Source organism: Triticum aestivum, chromosome 3D, assembly GCF_018294505.1.
Source record: "Triticum aestivum cultivar Chinese Spring chromosome 3D, IWGSC CS RefSeq v2.1, whole genome shotgun sequence".
NCBI classification, from domain to species: domain Eukaryota; kingdom Viridiplantae; phylum Streptophyta; class Magnoliopsida; order Poales; family Poaceae; genus Triticum; species Triticum aestivum.
Genome location: NC_057802.1, coordinates 533982372 through 534006745, shown reverse-complemented (window position 1 = coordinate 534006745; position 24374 = coordinate 533982372). Strand labels below are relative to the sequence as shown.

Genomic DNA, 24374 nt, shown 5'->3' with positions numbered 1-24374 from the left:
GAGATAAAGGTTATTTTTTGGATCTGATGCCTGGATGCGGACATGTGCAGGTGCTGCTGTGTGAATGAGAGGAGAAGAGGTCACCTGCCTCTCCGTCTTATTCTTCTACTACGTCCTAGGTAAGCCAACCACTACTTCCTCTTTGCCCTCTCCTCTACTCTGTATACATCAAGCCGTGCTATTTTTTCTATAGTAGGAAGTTTTGTTTGGGTTACTAGCAAATTTCTCAATATAGCCAATCTTTTCTAATTGGTATTCATTACGGTACTCTCGAATTGGAGTCGGAGTTCATGCATTCGAGAAACTGCTTTATCTACCTCCCGTTTAGTTTTTGCTATTATGTTCGTTGGCACTTTGATAGAATGTGATGTTTGCTCTTCAAAAACACAGAAATGAAGTAGTACAAAGCTGTATTCTAAATGTAGACAGTATGCTGATACACTGTTTCCATCCACGATGCTTCATGTAATATTGATTCTTGTGAACCCTATGCTGGCTTCCCATGTGGCTATTATATCCGTAGACAGATGGTAATCTGATCAAGAGAGATTCCTTTATGTAGGGAACTGGCAAAAGATTCATGTGGTTTTTAATACTACTTTGGAATCATTATGTACAAACCAGACATGGTATGTTTCCTTGCTCGAGAGATGTGTAAACGCTAATTTCTTTTATGTATTTCCTCATGAAAAATGCTATAGTAATTTCCCTTGTCAGGTTTTGTACTGTAATATAACAATTGTTTTAATAATTTATTTGATAAAGGAACCTGAAGAGCTATTTGAGACAATCTCACAAGCACTGTTGTCTTTTGTTAATCGTGATTGCCTGAGTGGTTGGGGAGGTTATGTTCTTATTGTGTAAGTTTCACGCATCTCTCAACTCTTACCCCCTCATTCCATAATGCAATATACCAAAGTGTGACGATCTCCCTGCCGACCGACTGACTGTTGATGCAATTTGTTAGTTATTCGGGCACTTTGTGTGTTCTGTAGTGTAGCAAATGGGTGAGTGCCGGTGGCAGCGCGTTGCGAACATGTCAATGGCGGCTGTTGAAGCTTGACTTCAGCTACAAGTACACGTGGTCGTTGGCACGGACATGTCGTCCCTGAGCTTTAGTTCCAAGCGAGATTCAGGTTTGCTCTATTATGCTTGCAGATTTGATTGTGAGAATTACAAGATTAGACTGGTTTGTGAAGGGACGGAGTTAATTATTTGCCTTCTGTGAATTAAGTTAAGTTGCCATGATAATATGTATCTGCTAGAAGGTCTATTAATCATAAAACAATAACAGTGATGGCACCAAGCATAGATCTTGACTCTATTAGTAAACATGCCAGGCAAGTCTCATGCCTAAATACGTATCTCCCAAGCCATTATGTTCCGGAAAATCTACATCTTGCATCGACTAAATGTTGTAGTAAATCAAAAGGTCACATGTGGCATAATTTTACATAGGCAAACATTTCTAGAGAACTTCCCTCTCAATGTTATACTATTTCTTGTGTACCTTAAGCTAATGCCAGGCATAGTTGAAGCATGCACCAAAAGTGTATTTACTTTGTCTCTTCTGTTATGCTTGAACTCAGGCGCACACAAGGAGCTCTTCTCTGTTTCTACATAGTTATGTCCATTTGTCACGAGCAGAAACTACGCTAGGTTTAATGGTTGCCCAGCGTCATCGATTCATTCCTGTGTTATGTATTTTGCCTGCTTTTTTATCAGAGGCTCAACTATATATGCAGTGTCCTATGTCTCACAGGCTGATTGTAACTGATACATGTGAATTGCAAATTTGGTATTTTGTCGAACTCTGGCATCATCCCCACTCCTTCAGTGACAGTGGCCATCTCACTTTGCTCCTCACAGAAACCTTCCTGTACTATGCCATGTCGCCAAACCACTCACCATGGGATGCTTAACGTTGTGCTGGATGATGCCACACATGATTTAGGGCAACGACCCTCCCGCATAGGCCCAATATGCAGACATTAATTTTTGTTTGGTTATGTTGTCTGTTAGCTTCATGCCTTCACCTTAATGTAGCGAAATTGTTAATTATTGATTTTGTGGGGATCTTTTGTTGCCAGTTTCTTCATGGACGAAGAATTTATGGTTGATGACATCACTCTGGGAGCAATTATCATGCACACGACCAGCGAGTGGTGGCAGAAGCAACTTCTCTCTTGGCCTACATGACAAGTAAGATTAAGACTTTTAGAGGTGAAGAAGTCTCTATGATATTGTTTTCTTCCATTTCTCTGAAGTGCCTTACCTAGAACCACGATCTTTTCGCAGTGAGAAACCATGTATTTTTCCTTTATCTTCTTGATGATTGTTTCTAATACATTTAGTTTAAGAGGAAACACGGACATAAAGCTACATGCGAACACTTGATCCTAAATAGAGTTTGTTTTAACGGAATGTATATGTTCTCGAATGTAGGGAATGAAAATCTCAATTAGATGAAACCTATAGATCAAAAGAATGACATGATGTTGTCTCCACTCCCTTTGGTGAGAAGTGAGACTTTGTTCCTTCCAGTTCGGAAAAAAGCTACTGTTCAATCCCTATTTACCAAACTTCGTTCCACTTGCATTTGCATTCATAAATACATAAGTAGACAGTGCAATTGGCGGTCACTTCTTTGTCGGTTACTTTGTTAATAACAATCCTCCATAATTGTAAATTAATTTGATCTGGGAGGGAGCCAAAGTATATACCATCTGGTGATTATCAATTTGATTTGAGCAAGGATTATGCATTTTGAATTGTTTCTATTTCGTTCTGAACTGAATTTTAACTCTATTTTCCCTTAGTGGTATTGGAAGTGTATTGATGTTGAGATTAAAGTGTTGCGGTGATCATGGGCTGTGACTTATACACCATGTTCTTCACAGATACTTGAAAGTAGAACCCTTCATTCCGAGTTAGTGACAATGCTTCATGTGCAGGCGCTTTTTTATCTTAGCTCTATGGCTGGCTTTGGCCCCAATAACTTCCAAATGATGTGTCATACCACTAGCTACTATACCGGAGTTGAGGCCACCGTCGACGTGGTGCTCGCCGACTACCAAGTCCACCACCCACCGACGCGGAAGGACACCGTGAACCCGTAGGTACCCTCCGATCCCCCTGCCTCGCCGTGGATCAATGCCGGCGACCACCGCGAGCCTCGGCGCCGGCGAGCTCTGTTTCAAAGTTTGAACCTGACGGGTGGGACCCCCTCGTCAGCCTCTTCTCTTCTGTTTTGAAACGTTTTCTGAAAACCGCCTTCGGGCAAAGTACGCTTTCCTTCTGGGCTGGCGTATTTCCAACCGAAAGCTTTCTGCTTTTTCAAACTAGCCCCTGGGTCTTTTCTGTTTCATCACAGATTAGTCCTTGGACTAAAACCTTTATATCTCTTAAACAAAAGATGCTTTTTAGTTGATTCTTTTTCTGTCAGTTTTATATTTTTGTCTGGTTTTTTATAATATTTATTTGAAAAATATTTGGAACAAATGCACACTTGGTATTTACGTTAGTACGCGTTCTTTTTATACCGTAGATACCGGAGGAGGTGACGGAGCCGCGAACTTCGCCGAGCTAGACTCCCACTACTCCGAACCAGGCAAGCATGTTTGAACCTTTGATATGATGAGTGTTTTGCATGTTTGCTTGAATAGTTAGTGCATGGCATGTTTATATGAGCATCAGTAAATGTTATATTACATGCAAGGCAACTACCAGTATGCTTCGAAACTTGATGTGATCTTTTGATGGGAGATAACATGATCATGTGGTGACATGAAAGGTGGTAAGATGGAATTGTTGAAGCATGCCAGTCTTATGTCAACCGTTAAACTCCAGAGTTAATGTGGATCAAGCCACGTTACCGTCCATTCCCTTTTGTGCTACCACATGTTTTCTACAAAGAATACGGTTTAGTAAGCTGAAACCTCTTTCCTCGTACACACCAAAGAGAGGGGCCGGGATGAGGGTTCCATGGCCCTGGATTAAAGCCAGTCATCCGGTCAGGGGGCATGGGTGTTTCCGGTTGGGACCGAGAGGGGGGCACCCCTTAGAGCGCGCGATATAAATTTGATCCCATGCTACGCGAGGTTGTAGCCTCCCCGTCTTAAGGTTTTTCTTGAACGTTGCCTAGGGTGATTCCTGGCAGCGGAATGTGGAATGGATGTGTACTGGTTAGATGTGTTTCTCCTAAAATACCGTAAACGGAACTAGTCCCTTGGGACTACTGAAATCCGTTGGCTGTGGTTAAAAGTACAAACTCTGCAGAGTCAAAACCTTCCGAGTAATCGTGTCCATGGTCAAGGATCTTGGTCAACCCATACATATCAGTATCAGTCTCAATGTCCGTCTCAGCGTCAGTCTCTGTGTCAGTCTCAGTGAAAATCCCCGGTGAATAAACATGAGTGGTAATCCCGTTGAATGTTATTCCTGTGGATGGACTAACCAGTTTATTATTACGTACATGAGTATTCCCTTGAAATGATTTAAATTCATGAGCTACTTGAATCCAAATAATGAAATATGAGCCCTTTATGTGATGTCGCACAGACGTCCGAGTATGGCACTATTGTTACTTACGTTTGATATAAGCCCTTTATGTGATGTCGCTCAGACGTCCGACTGTGGCACTATTATTACTTACGTTTGATATAAGCCCTTTATGTGATGTCACTCAGACGTCCGACTGTGGCACTATTGTTATTTACTTTTGATATAAGCCCTTTATGTGATGTCGCCCCGACGTCCGACTGTGGCACTCTTGCTATTTACTTTTGATATAAGCCCTTTATGTGATGTCGCCCCGATGTCCGACTGTGGCACTATTGTTATTTACTTTTGATATAAGCCCTTTATGTGATGTCGCCCCGACGTCCGACTGTGGCACTCTTGCTATTTACTTTTGATATAAGCCATTTATGTGGTGTCGCCCTGACGCCCGACTGCGGCATTGTTAATTTATTTCTACCCTTCGAGGCGTCGCTTCACACACCCGATCGGTCTTTAGTTATTTCAATGGGATTTTGGGAGGACTACCGCCTGACTTCCTTTTTATTTGTCATGCAGTGCAATTTTATTATCTGAGTGCGCATTACTAATATGCTCATGTGCATCATGTTTGCATTTGTTATATCTTATGTCCAAACTGTCTTGCGAGTACTTTCATAGTACTCACCTAGCTTGTTGATTTGGCCAGATGTTGACGAAGGCGATCTTATGGATGAAGAGTTCGATAGCGAGTCCGACGCCTAGAGGAGTCCCAGTCAGTCCCGTGCGATCCTGGAATTGGTCACTTGTATTATATACGCTTCCGCTACTCAGAATAAAAGTCATCGAGCCTCACTCCGACGCTCGATGAGTTGTAAGATTTAGGAGTCATGTCACCCACTTCACTGTGACATATCCACCACCACTTCTTTTTACGAGTCAGTAGTTATGCCACCACACCCCTTGTGTCATATCCGCCTTTATGTATAATATCGGCGTGCTTGTAATAAATTGTTGAGCAGCCTCAGCTCAACCCTGTATAATATTTAGTACTTCTGGATTTCTGTATCAAGGATTTGTCTACCAGTAAGAAGGATTCTTCTATACTGGTCCGATAAAAGGGTCGGTTTCTCAATAAATGTTTTATTGAAAAACCGGTCCTGACAACCTTGATATCAGAGCCAGGCTGACTGTAGGAAGCCACTAGGTGCGATCGCTAATCGGTTATTAGCGTTTTTAGTGCTTTTCAACTTTTTGCAAGTGTAGCGATTTTCTGTTGGTCATCATAAATTTATGACTTGACTATTCAGAATTTTTGTCTACTTTTGTAGATGGCTGGCGACGACTGCGAGTCACAGGTGTTCGCCAATGTGCCTGAGGGGTTTATCAAGGTTCTCGTCTCCATCACCAAGCTCGCGATCGGGCCATCGACTCGTCTAGAGTTCACACTCTACCAGCACAAGATCAGCGACAACGTGTCTATGCACCAGGCCGCGGTGCAATTCAAGGGAGGACGTTCTGCGTCTCGCCACTTCCGTTTTGTGGGAAGGGCCATGCCTACGGAGAGGCATGCCATGCAAATGGCTGCCCGTGAGGCGATAGCTCGTCTTCGGGATGTTCTTCCTATGATGAAGACTCGTCGCTACCGCTACCTCCCATGCCATGTGTCATATACTTGTCACTATGCATTCGCTTGCCCTAGGGGAGAGAGAGATGAGGCTATTGAGATGCTTGTTGAATATCTCAAAGCTCTTGAGGCAGCTTTTGACAACCTCGTGGACGACCTTGTGGCTGCCCGTATGGACTCAGTTCAGGGCTGTTCCGCCAACAGGAGGGAGCTTCTCCACACGGCACCACCACTGACTTTCGTCTCGTCCTCAGCATCCTATGCACCTGCCATTTTAGCCACCGCTCGCCGCCTGCCTACCACTGAGGAGTTTGACCAAGTCATTGCTCCTACTCCAATTAGAGCTGCACCACCTGCCGCACCCGCACCAACTCCTCAACTCAGTACTTCGCGCCTGGAGCCTATTAGTGAGGAGGAGGTTGAGTCTCCTGCACCACTGGGTCTTACCCTCGGCAGGCCGAAGGAAATTTTCACCATCTCCGACTGAGTGCGACTAGCAGCCGTGCGATGTGCCAGCTTGTATGATATGTTTATATGTATATAGGTTTGGTGAGAAGTAGTTTGTGTGCGCATCATGTAGGAACACGGAGAAGTGCACTAGCCTAAATAACATGTCAGGAATGTGTACGCGCATCCTGAGTGATGTATTGTATAATTACGACTCGCGTGTAAGATATGTACTGAGCAGTCCCTCTCCATGCGCAATCAAGTATTTTTCTTGAAAAATCTGGGAGTCTTTTAAATTCTGCCTCTACAAAATTATTCTTTTTGCCACTCGATTTTTCTCATGAGTTTTTGTAAAAATACCCCAGAGTGGAAAATGCCTCGTCCCTGGACTCGTTCCATGCCAAGTCCGCCGGAAGAAAATTATGGTACCCAGACAAGCAACAAGTTCACACAGTGGCAGTCAAGTCAGCAAGGCAGTGAAGCAGCATTTTCTCAAGTATGCCGCCTTTATGAGCAAAGCCAGCAGCAGCATCAAGAAATGATGAACCATGTTATCAATATGGGAAATCACCGTGAACCATACCAGCAACATTCCAAATTGTCTGAACTACAAAAGACACGTCCCCCAATGTTCGCTCACACTGATAGGCCGCTTGAGGCCGATGATTGGCTTCGAGACATGGAAAGGAAATTAATTATTGCACAATGTTCGGACCGTGAGAAGGTACTTTATGCACCTCACTACCTCACTGGAGCAGCTGCATCATGGTGGGAAAATTTTCTACACATGCACCCCAATGAAAATAACATCACCTGGGAAGAATTTAAAGAAGGTTTTCGTGGGGCGCACATTCCCAGAAGCATTATGAAGATCAAGAAAAGGGAGTTTGATGACCTCAAGCAGAGAAGCATGACGGTGACTGAGTACAATAGTCAGTTTACTCAATTATCTTGTTATGCCAACGAAGAGCATATGACTGAAAATAAAAAGATGGAGAAATTTTTGGACGGTCTGGCACCAGCACTTAAATGCCAGCTGGTCGTACACACCTTTCCAGATTTCAAAACACTTGTGGACAAGGCTATTACATTGGAAAATGAACGGCGCAGCATGGAGGATATTGGCAAACGCAAAAGGGACAAGACTACTCATGCTCGCAACAACCGGAACAAGACTGATTTTCAGAAAAGTGGAGCAAACAAATCCACGACCAATGTCCCAAGCCCAACCAAATATTTTTATGCAAGGGACAAGGATTTTATGTATCGCCCAGGTGTTACTTGCTATGCTTGTGGAGAGGAAGGACACTATGCCAAACAGTGCCCAAAAACAAGGAACTCGGCCCCCAAGCCGAACCACGGTGGAAATAATCCAGCTCCCAAGCGTAACAACTTCAACCCCAATAACAATCACAAGAAGGGTCACCTGAACCATGTGACCAAGGAGAAAGCACAGAATGCCCCAGCTATCGTACTCGGTATGTTCGCTGTCAACACAATACCTGCCATGGTTTTGTTTGATTCAGGAGCTTCTCACTCGTTCATTTCGAAGAGTTTTGTTTTGCAACATGATTTTCCGATACTTCCTTTGGAAAAATCCATGATCATCAAGTCCCCCGGGAATAAGCAAATCACTCAGAGTTACTGCCAAGGTGTGATTATTGAGTTTGAAAGACTAAAGTTTCAGGCGAATCTCATCGTGTTGGAAAATAAAGGACTGGATGTTATCCTAGGAATGGACTAGTTAACCACCAACAAGGGATTTATCAACTGCTTCAATCGGACTATAATTCTCACTCATCATCACGGCAAGACAATAAAAGTTGCAACTCAAGAAAGACCAAGGTCACGACAACCAAAGTTAAACAAGGTGGACATTTCAGAGTTAAGAAAAGTTCCAGTGGTGTGTGAGTTCCCTGACGTATTTTCCGAAGAACTACCAGGCATGCCACCAGACCGGGAAATAGAGTTCAGCATTGAAGTAGCACCTGGAACCACCCCCATTTACAAGAAACCTTATAGAATGGCACCCTCCGAGTTGGTAGAATTAAAGAAGCAAATAAAAGAATTACTGGACAAAGGATTTATACGAGCCAGCTCCTCACCTTGGGGTTCACCAGTATTATTTGCAAAGAAAAAGGATGGGACACTAAGATTATGTATTGACTATCGAGCACTCAACATGGTCACCATCAAAAACAAATATCCGATGCCACGGATAAATGATTTATTTGACCAGCTCGCACAAGCCAAGGTTTTCTCAAAAATTGATTTAAGATCGGGGTATCATCAATTAAAGGTATGAACAGAAGATATCCCTAGGACAGCATTCACCTCCAGATACGGATTATATGAGTTCACAGTAATGCCGTTTGGACTGACAAACGCCCCCGCATATTTTGTCCACCTCATGAACAAAGTGTTTATGAAATTTATGGACAAAATTGTTGTGGTGTTCATTGATGATATTCTGGTATACTCTAAGACACCGAAAGAACATACGGAACATCTCCGAATTGTACTGGGAGAATTAAGGAAACATAAATTATACGCCAAATTCAGCAAATGTGAATTTTGGTTAAGACAGGTTGGTTTCCTAGGCCATGTATGGACCCAAGAAGGTGTTGCCGTGGACCTGGAAAAAGTCAAGGCCGTACTTGGCTGGAAACCACCAGCCAACGTAACAGATGTACGAAGGGGGATTCTCCACCATAACAAAACCAATGACACAGTTACTCAAGAAGGACAAGAAATTTGTATAGACTGAACCGTGCAAGAAAAGTTTCCAAGAACTCAAGAGGAAATTAACAACAGCACCGGTATTGGTTGTGCCAGACATACACAAAAGTTTTGAAGTGTATTGTGACGCATCCTGGAAAGGCCTCGGGTGCGTATTGATGCAGGACGGCAAAGTTGTCGCATATGCTTCCAGGCAACTACGGAAGCATGAAGAAAATTATCCTACTCATGACTTGGAGTTGGCAGCAGTCATCCATGCACTCAAAGAATGGAGGCACTTTTTGCTGGGGAATCGTTGTGAAATATATACGGATCATAAAAGCCTTAAATATATTTTCACGCAACCAGAACTCAATTTACGGCAACGACGCTGGTTGGAATTAGTCAAGGATTATGATGTCGGCGTTCACTACCATCCAGGAAAAGCGAATGTAGTGGCAGATGCTCTTAGTCGGAACCCCAGCTCGGGCAACGACAATCTAAAGAAGTTAAGGCCTGAATTTCAGCAGGAGTTCACCAAACTCAACTTGGTAATGGTCATTGAGGGCAACGTGTCAAGTTTGGAATTACAGCCCACCCTGATGGAACAGATTAAGAAGGCTCAGCATGGACATCCCAGCATCGAAGGTATAAAGAGAAAAGTGAGTCTTGGCAAAGCTTCAGAATTCGTCGTAGACGATGAGGGAGTATTATGGTACGGGGACAGACTCTGCGTACCAAACATTGAGGACCTCAAACAGCAAATTCTAACCGAAGGCCACACCGCTCCATATTCAATCCACCCTGGAGGAACCAAAATGTATAAGGACATTCAGGAAAAGTTCTGGTGGCACTGCATGAAGAGGGACATAGCCACCTTCGTCGCATGTTGTGATTCGTGTCAGCGCATTAAAGCTGAGCACCAAAAACCAGCAGGGCTACTACAGCCAAACATGATACCTGAGTGGAAATGGGACGAAATTGGAATGGATTTTATTGTCGGACTACCTCGGTCACGACACGGAAATGATGCCATATGGGTCATCACAGATAGATTAACCAAGGTAGCACATTTCATTCCCGTAAAGACAACCTACTCCACACAGAAGCTTGCCAAACTTTATCTCTCCCGTATAGTTTGTCTGCATGGAGTCCCTAAGACTATAATATCCGACCGGGGCACTCAATTCGTCTCTAGATTTTGGGACCATTTACAACAAGCCCTGGGAACTCAACTAGCATTCAGTACAGCATACCACCCCCAGACTGATGGACAAACTGAACGCGTGAACCAAATTCTAGAGGACATGCTGAGAGCATGTGTTCTCACCTATGGAACCAGTTGGGAGGAAAGCTTGCCATATGCCGAGTTCGCGTACAACAACAGTTACCAAGCCAGCCTACAAATGGCACCTTTTGAAGCATTGTACGGGCGGAGATGTCGTACTCCATTAAATTGGTCAGAAACAGGAGACAGTCGTATCTTCGGCCCAGACATGCTCAAGAAAGCTGAGGAGAAAGTTAGACAAATCAGGGACCGACTCAAGACAGCTCAAAGCCGACAAAAGAGCTATTACGATCGAAAACATCGTGAAGTCAGCTTTGAACCCGGTGAATATGTGTACCTACGAGTGTCTCCTATGAGGGGCCTGCAACGGTTCAAAGTTAAAGGAAAGCTAGCCCCAAGATTTATTGGACCCTTCTGTGTGGTTGCACGAAGAGGCACAGTAACCTACCAGCTAGACCTACCCAAAGAGCTGTCAGACGTCCACGACGTGTTTCACGTCTCATAGTTGAGGAAATGTGTAAGCAACCCGGAGAAGCATGTATCTCATGAGAGCATTGACGTGCAACCAGACCTCACCTACAGGGAACGTCCGATAAAAATATTGGAAGAGTCCGAAAGGAGGACCCGTCAGAAAACAATTAAGTTTTTCAGGGTTCAGTGGAGCAATCACATCGAGGATGAAGCAACATGGGAAAGAGAGGATTTTCTTCAGGCAGAGTACCCACACCTATTTGAGGATTAGCTGAAATCTCGGGGACGAGATTTTTCCTAAGGGGGTAGGTGTTGTAACACCCCAAAAAATTTATTTGGTTTTATTAATTTTCTTTTTATGGGAAGGAGGTTATTTAAATTTTTTTTTAACTTCTCCTTCTCAAAACCTTTAAGGCAAGTATTTTATGTTTCTTCCTCAACTTTTACTTTGGTCTTGAGGGCTTTTCATTTTGTGTTGACTCAACACAACTACTTTCTTTGGGAAAGTTTTTGAAATCCTTTCTTTTAAAAATAACCCTATGACTTATGGATTGATCCTTCCCCTTTCAAAAAAATTATCTCTTGCCATGACCTAGGTTGTAATCTCCCTCCCAAGAGCCATCTTCCCACTTTGTGTCAAGTCAAGCTTCAAATCCAGCAAGTTAAACTTTCCCTTGAATTTATTTCCATCTATTTTAAATCAAAAATGTTTTCTGTCTTCTATTTTGGCCCTTAGAGATTTACAAAGAAACCACTAGAAATCCTTTGAATTTTGATTCCAAACAAGTTTCCCTGGCTAGTCCTTAGAACCCTCAACCAAGATTCATGAAGATCCACTGGTCCACAGTTCAAAATTTTCAAAATTTGCTTGCTGCAAGTTTGGACCAGATTTGTCATTTTTGGTGAAATTCATTATTTTTCTTCTCCAAAAATTCTGAGAAAAATCACGAGGCCTCCAGATGCATCAAGAGACCTCTCCACCAAAGATCAGCTCCAGAAAAATTTCCCACATGCCAGAATCATTTCATCGAACAGGTGGCATGCACTGTTTCTGTGCAGGTTCAGTGTTCAGTGTTCAGTTCAGTCACCGGTGTCATTTTCTTCAGAACCGCGGCGTCCATCTCGCCAGTACTCGCGCTGGCCTCTTACTCCCTGCTCCTCCTTCTTGTCCACTACGCCGCACGGTCGCCTGGACGGGCGCGAGCGTCGGCGGTGAGCTGGCAGGAGGAACACCGCCCCCGTGAGCGACGGCAGCAGCACTCGCTGCGGCTGCCAGAGAGGCGCAGCGAGGGACGGCGCCATCCAGCACCGCCCACACCACCAGGAGCCTCCGCGTGGCCGTCCTCTTCTCTGGACGCGCTGCAGCACCGTCGCCGTGGCCTAAGTGGCGCAGAGCACGCCCACTGTCGCCGACGAGCCCGTGAGGCCGTTCCGTCGAGGGCTGGAGTATCGCCCAAGTCTGACCGAGATTAACTGAGAAACGGAGTCAGTGAACCAATCCGCTGCTGCCCAGCTCCCTAAACCTCTCGTCCGACCACTGCCTCGCCGTAATCCTCACCGGAGAAATCACGTTCACGGCAACCGCCTCGGATCGGCTATAAAAGGAGGCCCCGAGCTCGATCTCGACCAAGCACCATCACTCCACCTCACCAGAACCACGCCCAGCCACTGGGGAGACCTCGGGGAGGCCTTCTTCCCCGACCCCGGCCGCCCCAACCCGCTTCGAGATCCGGCAAGATTTGCTCAAGTGCGTGCACCCCCGCCTCTCAAACCATGCCAGTAGCCTCCTAGTGCAACCACTTCTCTAACCCGCGCCCAAATTTGAAGGCTGCAGCTCCCGTCGGAGAGTATCATCCTCGCCCGAACCACCGTCCGCCGGAGTTGAGGCCACTGTCGACGTGGTGCTCGCCGACGACCAAGTCCACCACCCACCGACGCGAAAGGACACAGTGAACCCGTTGGTACCCTCTGATCCCCCTGCCTCGCCGTGGATCAACGCCGGCGACCACCGCGAGCCTCGGCGCCGGCGAGCTCTGTTTCAAAGTTTGAACCTGACGGGTGGGACCCCCTCGTCAGCCTCTTCTCTTCTGTTTTGAAACGTTTTCTGAAAAACGCCTTCCGGCAAAGTACGCTTTCCTTCTGGGCTGGCGTATTTCCAACCGAAACGCTTTCTGCTTTTTCAAACTAGCCCCTAGGTCTTTTTCTGTTTCATCACAGATTAGTCCTTGGACTAAAACCTTTATATCTCTTAAACAAAGGATGCTTTTTAATTGATTCTTTTTCTGTCAGTTTTATATTTTTGTCTGGTTTTTTATAATATTTATTTGAAAAATATTTGGAACAACTTTTATGCACACTTGGTATTTACGTTAGTACGCGTTCTTTTTATACCGTAGATACCGGAGGAGGTGACGGAGCCGCGAACTTCGCCGAGCTAGACTCCCACTACTCCAAACCAGGCAAGCATGTTTGAACCATTGATATGATGAGTGTTTTGCATGTTTGCTTGAATAGTTAGTGCATGGCATGTTTATATGAGCATCAGTAAATGTTATATTACATGCAAGGCAACTACCAGTATGCTTCGAAACTTGATGTGATCTTTTGATGGGAGATAACATGATCATGTGGTGACATGAAAGGTGGTAAGATGGTATTGTTGAAGCATGCCAGTCTTATGTCAACCGTTAAACTCTAGAGTTAATGTGGATCAAGCCACGTTACCGTCCGTTCCCTTTTGTGCTACCACATGTTTTCTGCAAAGAATACGGTTTAGTAAGCTGCAAACCTCTCTCCTCGTACACACCAAAGAGAGGGGCCGGGATGAGGGTTCGATGGCCCTGGATTAAAGCCAATCATCCGGTCAGGGGGCATGGGTGTTCCCGGTTGGGACCGAGAGGGGGGCACCCCTTAGAGCGCGCGATATAAATTTGATCCCATGCTACGCGAGGTTGTAGCCTCCCCGTCTTAAGGTTTTTCTCTAACGTTGCCTAGGGTGATTCCTGGCAGCGGAATGTGGAATGGGTGTGTACTGGTTAGATGTGTTTCTCCTAAAATACCGTAAACGGAACTAGTCCCTTGGGACTACTGAAATCCGTTGGCTGTTGTTAAAAGTACAAACTCTGCAAAGTCAAAACCTTCCGAGTAATCATGTCCATGGTCAAGGATCTTGGTCAACCCATACATATCAGTATCAGTCTCAATGTCCGTCTCGGCGTCAGTCTCTGTGTCAGTCTCAGTGAAAATCCCCGGTGAATAAACATGAGTGGTAATCCCGGTTGAATGTTATTCCTGTGGATGGACTAACCAGTTTATTATTACGTACATGAGTATTTCCTTGAAATGATTTAAATTCATGAGCTACTTGAATCCAAATAATGAAATATGAGCCCTTTATGTGATGCCGCTCAGGCGTTCGACCGTGGCACTATTGTTACTTACGTTTGATATAAGTGATGTCGCTCAGACGTCCGACTGTGGCACTATTATTAATTACGTTCGATATAAGCCCTTTATGTGATGTCGCTCAGACGTCCGACTGTGGCACTATTGTTATTTACTTTTGATATAAGCCATTTATGTGATGTCGCCCCGACGTCCGACTGTGGCACTCTTGCTATTTACTTTTGATATAAGCCCTTTATGTGATGTCGCCCCGACGTCCGACTCTGGCACTATTGTTATTTACTTTTGATATAAGCCCTTTATGTGATGTCGCCCCAACATCCGACTGTGGCACTCTTGCTATTTACTTTTGATATAAGCCCTTTATGTGGTGTCGCCCTGACGCCCGACTGCGGCATTGTTAATTTATTTCTACCCTTCGAGGCGTCGCTTCAGACACCCGATCGGTCTTCAGTTATTTCAATGGGATTTTGGGAGGGCTACCGCCTGACTTCCTTTTTATTTGTTATGCAGTGCGATTTTATTATCTGAGTGCGCATTACTAATCTGCTCATGTGCATCATGTTTGCATTTGTTATATCTTATGTCCAAACTGTCTTGCGAGTACTTTCATAGTACTCACCTAGCTTGTTGATTTGGCCAGATGTTGACGAAGGCGATCTTATGGATGAAGAGTTCGATAGCGAGTCCGACGCCTAGAGGAGTCCCAGTCAGTCCCGTGCGATCCTGGAATTGGTCACTTGTATTATATACGCTTCCGCTACTCAGAATAAAAGTCATCGAGCCTCACACCGGCGCTCGATGAGTTGTAAGATTTAGGAGTCATGTCACCCACTTCACTGTGACATATCCACCACCATTTTTTTTACGAGTCAGTAGTTATGCCACCACACCCCTTGTGTCATATCCGCCTTTATGTATAATATCGGCGTGCTTCTAATAAATTGTTGAGCAGCCTTAGCTCAACCCTTTATAATATTTAGTACTTCTGGATTTCTGTATCAAGGATTTGTCTACCAGTAAGAAGGATTCTTCTATACTGGTCCGATAAAAGTGTCGGTTTCTCAATAAATGTTTTATTGGAAAACCGGTCCTGACAATTACCAAGCGAGCACTCCTTTTTATTTTAGTCCTTCCCTTGCCCCCCACCTTATATTTTTTATTTGTAGGCTGATGATAAAGTGGAGACCTTGAAATCCTTTTATAAGGGCTTAGTGCCAGGAGATCCATCTCTGATTTAGTTGAGTAGTATAGTTGGTTGACCATCGGGTTGTAGGTTGGGTGTTTTGTAGTCGTGCGTCATCCTTTTTCCTCCATTGACACCACAATAAAAATAAGAAACACAGTCTGTATTGATCTATTTTTTCCTTGACAGGGCACCTATACCATTTATATATTCGAAGAGGCTCCAAAATCTGAAGAAAGAGGTGGCTATACATGATGCCAAGCATCGCAAGACTAAGGTGGCTAACACAATGGAGCTCCTCCCGTATGCTTAGTGGTTATGGCTCCACAATTGGCTCTCCTTTATTATGTTCCTGTTCTTATTACCTTTTATGTATTCTTGCTTTTGGTATCGAACTTTTTGTCGAGTGGCTTTCTTTTATGGCCTTATGAACGCACTTAGCTTGATCTTGCTTTATAATCTGATGTCGATATGGAGCTTCATTGTGTTTTACTTCTATCTGAATTTGCTTTATTATTATCCTTTATAACTGCAAATGCTATATCTGGGTTTATACTAAAATTGTTGGGACCGGCACCCTCGCGCCAGGGCGTGTTCCCGATCTAGTAATAGATATTGGCTATACATGCAATGTCTTTTTGCCTTGCTCACCTTCTTCTCTCACAAAGTGTAAGTTTACAACCCACTCATATTCTCTCTCATCTCCTCTCTCTCCTCTCCACTCTTCTTCGACTCACAAATATGATGTGTCAACTTGTATAGCCTACTTAATTCCACCCTGTGGTACTTGCTCTAAGAAATAAAGAGATCACAATGGTAAATATCTCTTTATAATAAGATCAAAAAAATAGTGTGTGTGAAAAGACTAAGTACATCGATGTAATGAGAATATACTATAATACCAGAGTTGCTACTTGCCTGACCGGTAGGACGGGCATACCATACGGTTGCTTCGAACACGAACAAAAGCAGAACCAACATGAGTCTCTCTGCTCCTTCTTCTTGATGTGATCCCGACAAAATTTCTTTTTAACACAGTATAATCGTAGATGCCCACATATACTCACCTCTATGAATGCACGCACACACACCATACCCCTATAGGCACTTCGTAGTGGACAGGAACATCTCCTCACACTGAATAAAATATCGCCGGAAAACCTGAAATAAATCCAGAAAAATGTACACGCTAGTGTCAAGTCCAGGACTACAACTCTAGTGGGACGGTCCCATTAAAGAAAACTAATCATTTGAGCTACGTCCAGTTCATATCCCGACTAGATTTCTGGTCCTATTAACCTACTTCAACAGCACCCTGCTTGCCTTATATACTGGCCAAAAAGTGATTAACTAGTCATATGTGAAGGTATCAAACTTTCCCAGCCGCAAACACCAAGTGCTCGTTACTCTGAACCGCTCTAACGGGTTCAGTCGGTGTCCCGCCGCTATTGTGCCGCTGGCTACTACTTGTATTACAAGTTTTTTTCTCAAGGGTGATGGTCAACGAAAAAAATAGCGCGCTATAACGACGCTATAGCGCCGTTATAGCGTATTCAGAAGGAAACGCTATATTTTAGCAAATTCAGCCGCTATGGCGCTATTCACGTAATTAGCGCGCTACAGGGCGTTATAACGTTGTAGCGTGTAGCGTTATAGCGTTCAAATGATGAAAAATATCAGAAAAATAGGGAAGGACAGGTTTATTTTGTGGTTGTTGCACGGTAGATGTAGGCTAGGTGCTCAGTGTTCAGAGTTAATATATGTTAAATAGATTGACTATAGTTTGACATTCAGTTTAAAATTTGTGCTTCCTATTTGGCTAGATTATGTCTATCTACGATGGTGTCTTAAGGTACTGAAATACTTTATTTGTGGATATATTTAGCATTTTGTGCAAACGCTATTTTGAAATATAGCACGCTATTAGCGCGCTATAACTTGTGTAGCATTTTGAGAAGGGGCTCGCTATATTTTGTAGCGCGCTATTTTTTTCATTGGTGATGGTACGGTAGGACGATAGCCTTGACTACTTTCTGCCTGCATTTCGATGTTTCTTTTTTATTTCCCAGAAGAATTTTTACTGCTAGTTTGGTCAATATATCTGAACATAAAAAAATGTTGGCAAAAGAATGACACATATATGCTATTGCCCAAACACCAAGGCACATATAATGGAAGCACCACTTAGTGTGAAAAGATAGAAGATATTAGCGACGACCATAGTATCTTGGATGGATGCAAAGATATATAATAGCAGGAAGGAGAGCATTCTGTCCAGGTTGGAGACTGTTTCGGTAAGGAATTGTCAAGCAGGCAAGTAGCTAGTGTGAGGAAACACAATTATGTCTTTTAAGGGAGTTTGGGCCCAATCTCAATTGGAAACACAATTATGTCTTTTAAGGGAGTTTGGGCTCTACGCAACTTGTTCCTACTCGGTCAACCAATAATAGTGTCTACTGCTATTGCTAATTAAACGTGATAGCCTTGCAAAGACACAAGTCCTAGAGTGCATGAACACACCATATACCCTGGCAAGCAAAAAAATATATTTGTAGTTCTTTGTAGATGTTCACAATACCATGACACATGTTTCGAATTCCCACGAGAACGATATCCTTTACCACCAAGGATACAGATTAAAAGTTTGTTCACTATGACTCGAGCACTTGTTGAATCATTGCGCAAAAAGTGGATTCTAATGATAACCCCATGAAGAAATAGTCCAGACACACCAAAATGCCGTTGAGGAGGAAGGGTCGGGTGTTGATGCTCCACCACGTCCAGAATGGATGGATCAGTTCAATCCATCGCCGGTAGGTAGATCCGGTGGAAATTTCTCATGGCCAGCCTCCTACGACAGGTAGGGCACTTCTTCTGAAATCGGATGGAGGCCTCTATGCATTTCTTGCAGAAGATGTGGCCGCAGATAGTAGACGACGCATCGACCAGCTCATTGATGCAGACTGGGCAGGTGAACTTTGGTTCCCTTGGGAGATCCTTCATAGGCGCCCTGCGTGCCTGCGCCAGCTTGGGCTGCAGTGTTTAGCGGAGCTTTAGGGATACATATATAGTAACAATAATATTTCGTATATGTATAGTAGTAGCACAGCGTAGAGTTATTACAGAGAATCTGTTGGCTTCACGTGTATCCAGATTGTGTGTTAAAAGTTGTTGTTGGACGCTCCAGAAAGATCATGATGTGTAGGGTTTATCCCTAGTGAAAGCATTGTGTTCACATGCCCATCAGAAGCTCCTTGAAAAAAGAATGCAAGACATACGAAGTTATTAAACTGGAAGCATGGTCGGGCAAACTAGGGAAAAAAATACTCCCAAGACTTAATAGTCTATGTGTAATTGGAAAATTCAGATATGAATATGGGTAAATTATTCCGGTAATACATCTTTCAGGTTAACATTTTACTTGGAGCTATTTTATCACATAATAGCTACTTAGTGGATGCATGGCTTCATTCGGAACACCCGTGTTGGACTAAAAAACAGTGGTGTTTGTTACCACATAAGTTGATTTTTATCCAGCATGGTATGCTGCTGGCTAGACTAGAAGCCCCGCACCAATGTCTACATATCCAACTAATCACAGTCATCAAACCATATGTTAATCCAACGACTTACAATCCTGCAATGGTGAGCGTTGAACATATTTAGCATGCAATGAGTACCATACCAAATATCAACAACGGCATTAATTTACCACATAATTGATCCACGATTAATATTCTACCTACCAATCCATGTGCGGCTAATATTATATCTAATGTTAAGCGATATGTTAATCTTAGGCATCAAACCAATCCAATGACTTACATTGCCGCAAATAGTGAGCGTTGAACGTGTTTAGCGTGCAATTAATATCATACCAAATATCAATATCGGCATTCATTTACCGCATAATTGATGCACAATTAATATTCAACCTAATATCAACGTCCTGCAGCTAATATCATATATTATGTCAACACCCATTCAATGTACACATTTACTAGTAGCCCTAATAAGGATAGGTATGAGCAAGATCTCAGAAAATCTATCTGTACCTGGCAGGGAGGTATCCATGTTGGCAATCTGCAGATCCATGTCTGCACTAGACGACAAAGGGCCAACATTGCCCGTCACATAAGACATTCTAGAATTTTCGCTTGCACCTTGCATGATATTGGATGTCGGGTTCATCGTCCCATATCCAGGGGAAGATGCTATCTGTCTTAACGATTGTTGATTTTGTCGGTATTGTCGGTTCTGAGCCGTGTAGGTCTTGATAGCAAACATCATTGCTGCTGGCATTGGTCGCCTCGTCATGTTATAGTACTCTATCTGCCCAAACAATAAGAGATATCAACAACTCACATAATTAATGAAATGGTAATATTTGATATCTTGCTCGGAAATGGACTTGGTTGCCTGAAAACCAAACATCCAAAAAAGAAGGAAAGAGAGGAATGTTATCTCTGCCCAGGGTAGGAGATGAACTCACGCACACAAGATAGAAGAAGAGCACACAGGAGTTTTGACACCGCACAACTTGTGCCTTTTCTGACTCTCTTTCTCTTGATTAACCAAAGTGATTACAGGGTATTTAAAAAGGAAGCAAACGCACAGGCCAAGTCACACACCGGCCTAATCCTAAACTCACGCTCCACACACACGTACTCCACTAAACAAGTGCATGCACATCCAGCCACTCTGATGGATCAACTCAACGTCTTTGCCTCAACTAACTTAGCTCACTTTGAGCTAGTCTCTTGGCACGGCAACGTATAGATCCATCTCGCTCTCGGCTGCATGCATGTACCGATCAAATCTACCTAGTACTTATGCATGTACTCACAACTCCTAGCTTCACTTGACCGATGACCAGCTCGCACCATTGCCGATCCATCAGTCCACTTTACTATGATGCCATGCATCACTGTACTAGACTTAGACTAAACAGACCCAAACAGAAATAAACTAGATGAACTACTAAACAACAATGGTTAACACCAACAATCACCCCCTTAACCTTGTTGTGCTTTATTGAGAACTCCATGGCGACCTTCAGTACAGCCCCGGCTGGTCGTCGGCGGTCGCGTCGGCGAGAAGCGCCCGCTCCTTCTTTGGCTTAGTACAGTCCCTGGAGTAATGCCCGTACTCTTGGCAAGTGTAGCAGCGGACCTTCCGGATGTCGAAGTTTCTCTTCTTCTTGCCGGCGCCGCTGCGGTAGCGAGCAAGCCACTCCTCCTCCGTGAGGAGCAGGCGACTCCCACCACCCTGGTCGTAGTTGTTGGCGCCCTCGTCCAAGTCGCTCCGGTCCTCCGCCGTTTTGAGCCTTCCCACAAGCTCTTCCATGGACATGGTTTTAAGATCAAGAAGCTGCTCAATGGCAATAGCTACCTGGGTATACTTGGACGGCACGATGCGGAGAAGCTTCTTCACGACCTTCACCTCGTCGAGGTTCTCGCCGAGCGTGCGCAGCTTGTTGGCGATCCCGTTCATGCGCATGGCGAGCTCATCGAGGGCCTCGCCGCTCCTCATGCGGACGGCATCAAACTCCTTGAGGAGAGTCTGCGCCTTGGCGTCACGGACGCGGGCATCGCCGACCCGCATTATCTTGATGGCATCCCATGCCTCCTTTGTCGTCGCCTTCACGGCAAGCATGGAGTGCATCTCCTCCGGCACGGCTCGCAGAATTGCCGCAAGCGCCGCCCTGTCCTGGCTGAAGCTCCCGCCTCCCTCGATAGCGTCCCACACGCGTTGGGCCTCCATGTTCACCTTCATGATCAGCGACCACTCGAAGCAGTTCGTCGCCGTCAGCGGCGGGTAGACGACGGTGCTGCTGGCCTGGTGGACGACCTCCTACTGCACCACCACCTCGCGGCAGCCACGCCGTGTCGGGCTCCGGCCTCGGCGCACCACCGGCGAGGCCGAGACACGGCGGCGACCCGGCGACGGAGTGCGCGGACCTTCAGTCACCATGGCTCTGAATACCAAGTGTTATCTCTGCCCAGGGTAGGAGATGAACTCACGCACACAAGATAGAAGAAGAGCACACAGGAGTTTTGGCACCGCACAACTTGTGCCTTTTCTGACTCTCTTTATCTTGATTAACCAAAGTGATTACAGGGAACACACCGGCCTGATCCTAAACTCACGCTCCACACACACACGTACTCCACTAAACAAGTGCATGCACATCCAGCCACTCTGATGGATCAACGCAACGTCTTTGCCTCAACTAACTCAGCTCAGTTTGAGCTAGTCTCTTGGCACGGCAATGTATAGATCCATCTCGCTCTCGGCTGCATGATCAAATCTACCTAGTACTTATGCATGTACTCACAACTCCTGGCTTCACTTGACCGATGACCAGCTCACATCATTGCCGATCCATCAGTCCACTTTACCATGATGCCATGCATCACTGTACTAGACTTAGACTAAACAGACCCAAACAGAAATAAACTAGATGAACTACTAAACAACAATGGTTAACACCAACAAGGAACACCTTGTTTGGGTATTTTCTAAACAAGATTTCCTCGAGCCGGCTCGCAAGCGCCCGGAGGCGCGGCCGCCAGAGAGGCAGCAATTGCAACGTTTGCAAAAACTTGAATCTGTGAATTAATATCAGATTCAGATCATTAGCTTTGATAGAGTAGAAGATATCTTTTTGTAACTGATACAGGGATTCAACCGCACCCCTTAAATATGCAAAATTTATATGCAAGCCCCTGTGAAGTTTCAGGTACGTAGTCCACGATTGATCACCTTTGATGATATTTGTTGGGAATGATACAAGGCAGAGTGATAAACGTGGTACTGCTGTTGAGTAGGTCACCGAATAGGATACGACTACCACTCGAAATACTCTTATCTACGCAATCGCAGTTGGAGCAGAGAAAAGCAGCAAGAGCTTACATCTTCTCTCGGGCCATGTCCCGCAGCCTCACAAACTGGGGATCGGCCGCGGCGGCAAGGCCCACCACATCCTGCATCCCGCCGGAGCCGCCAACGCCAAGGCCAGCGCTGCCAAACTGCTGATTCATCAGCGTGCCACCCGTTCATCTTCCTGGGCCTTTGACCAGTGGCGTACTGGACTTGACTGCCTGAGAGAGGGTCAATATATAGCGGGTGCTGGGCGAGCCCCGTGCTCCCCGTTGATATGTAGCCGGACCACACGTAATTACTTGCTGCCACAGAATGAGAGGATCGCCCTACGCCCGGTGACACGCGTCAGAATACAACTGGTTTTTTTTTTTTGACGGGAAAGAATACAACTGGTTAGTGTGCGTGAGCCTGGCCCCTCTTGGTTTTGGGTTTCCCTGCCTATCTATTGGACGTTCACCGCCAATTTGTATTGGGATATTTTTTTGTGCAACAAGGCCAAGGCCATATATACGAAAATTGTCCTCCTCTTACAAGACCAACTTTACAAAATTAGAAAACAACACACATGTACATAAGTATATCGCCGCGGTCTTTCTCTTGCACTGGCCGGTGGCGCGCGCCATGAGCAAAGATCGATCTGTCTTTGGATCTCTGGAACACCCTTGAAGGCAAGGTAACATTGTTGAGACAAACAATTACCTTGACCATATATAGCAAAGAAATGGATCCAAATCCAAGAAAAGGATGAATTGGGCAAAATCGGTAGCTTCATGGCATCAAAAGGAGAAGGAACGAATCCAAGATTTGGGTAAAAATTGCGTCAAGTCAAAATACACACAATCTCCTCGAGGTGGGACACATCCCACAACCCTAAGATCACCCTCCATGTCGTCAAGAAGCCGCCTATGAGGGAGGAGAGAAGGAAGAAGAAGAAGGAGAATGACACTACCGCCTCTAGCGCAACCCTAGGGTCGGCCCTAATGGCACCATCTCCACCGCGCCATCACGCCATCGTTGTCGTCGCCTCTGTCATTTCATTCATAGGCACCAATGCCTCCATGGCACCTTTCATGTTAAATTTTGTAGTGCACTTGTATAGTCGTGGCATGCCTCCCTTAATACAGTAAAAATTTGGAAGAAAATTGGAGTCATTTTCCTGTAAAGAAACTTCAGCCACCTCATATATATAAGAGATGTGATGGCCGATTCAGCAACGCCAAATCAATCAATTAATCTAAAACTTTTACCTTTATCTTTTTATCTCTCCTTCATTTTATTCTTCCCCGTTCTTCTTTGTCCTTCACGTTCGGTGGCAGCTATCCACGAGACCCTAAGGGCGTTCAGGTCGACCTAGGGCATCCCATAGCAAGCGCTCCCTATGGGGTCCCTCCCAGATGAGTGGGGTTTCGGGTCCTCAAAAGATCTCGTCATCGTGTCTTGTGTATCCGGCAAGACTCTTCCGGCAACGTTTGCTTGCTTATCACGCTCGACGCCGGGGTACACAGTGACGTGTCTGTGTGCGAACAGAAAGCCAATTTGCTTTGTAACAAGTAAGGTTAGCTTTAATTTATCAATAATGAAGTTGTGGACTACATATCTATTCTTCCTGGCCCAGGTAGGATGAGAGGGTGCTCAAGCCCGATGTGTAAATTGTTAGAGTCCACATTAGGAGCAAGGGAAATATTCTTAATTTGATTACGAGAATTTCGATTGCTGCATTTACTAAAGAGGATGGATGATTTACTCCAATTTGGTGTTTGCCCAGAAATATCACAAGAAAGATAATGATATGCGTAAAAATGGAGGCATCATTATTATCCACACTACCCCAAACAATCAAGTAATTAACA

General features: G+C 44.7%; 1 pseudogene; it reads right to left on the bottom strand.

Annotated features, from left to right (window-relative positions):
• Nucleotides 1–18438: 18438 nt before the first annotated feature.
• LOC123076456 (probable histone acetyltransferase HAC-like 1) lies at nt 18439–22682 on the bottom strand (annotated as a pseudogene).
• Between the last annotated feature and the right edge of the window lie 1692 nt (nt 22683–24374).